The 899-nt window shown below is 34.8% G+C and overlaps 1 long non-coding RNA gene across 1 annotated transcript; it reads left to right on the top strand.

Moving 5' to 3' along the window:
• Positions 1–119: 119 nt before the first annotated feature.
• Positions 120–698, top strand: LOC117103725. Its single transcript, XR_004444643.1, has 2 exons — positions 120–343; positions 598–698. It is a non-coding gene; the product is annotated as an uncharacterized LOC117103725 (long non-coding RNA).
• The last annotated feature ends 201 nt before the right edge of the window (positions 699–899 follow it).

Raw genomic sequence — 899 nt, 5'->3', positions numbered from 1 at the left:
TCTCCGTTTTTGATTTTTCTATTTTGATTTTATTTTTTTTTTAGAAGGCCCTCCATTAGCCTAGGTATTTATTGAAAATTATTTAATATATATTGTTTATCATTCAATTTTAGACCAAAGATGGACCATAGTGAAAAATCCCTTATAGAAGTTGTGCAGAGATTCGAAATATTGTATGAAAGAAGGGCTGCCAACTACAAAAATAAGAGAACTATGAAAAAAAATGCTCTAGAAAAAGTGGCGGACGAGTTGAACTACATGAAGGTAAAATGCAAGGGAGAGGCAGCCTGGACGGGAGATCTTGTAGAACGGGCATAAAAAATGTGCGTACTCGCTTTTCGAGGTAAGACGGTTTCTCATACATTATCTTTCTTAAAGACAAACAAAATTTTGTTGTGTTTCCCTCTTTAAGCCTAGTAAAATTTTGTAACGCAAAATGCTAATTCAATAATGTACTCTTCATAAAATAATTTTTTTTTTTATAAACGTCCCCTCCCCTATTTGAATAATTGCACTGAGATTTGTCCAGTGGGGTAGATTGGACGTCTTGTTAGTATTATTTTATTACAGTACAATATTATATTTTTATGCCTGTAGATACCTTAAAGATTTTAAAAAAAAAGATGAGATCAGGTGCAGGCAGCCTTACTACAAGGAACGAGTTGCAGCTGATACATGCTCTTTGGAGGAAGAGGAAGGTTTGTACACTGTATAATAATTATTACAATAAAAAAGGACAAAAGAGTCACTTTACGGAAACCAGTCAATTCGAGCGGATGCCACTTCAAGCGAAGGCCAATTCGAGGGGAATTTTTTTTTAGCGGATGCTAGTTTCAGTGGAAGAAGATCCACTTGTGCGAACAGCATCCTGTGCGAGTTATATACGAATTACTTCAAAA

This window comes from Anneissia japonica, unplaced genomic scaffold (assembly GCF_011630105.1).
Source record: "Anneissia japonica isolate Jap-2015-1 unplaced genomic scaffold, ASM1163010v1 scaffold4539_len1203_cov201, whole genome shotgun sequence".
In the NCBI taxonomy this organism is placed as follows: domain Eukaryota; kingdom Metazoa; phylum Echinodermata; class Crinoidea; order Comatulida; family Comatulidae; genus Anneissia; species Anneissia japonica.
This window is presented reverse-complemented; position numbering and strand designations above follow the sequence as displayed.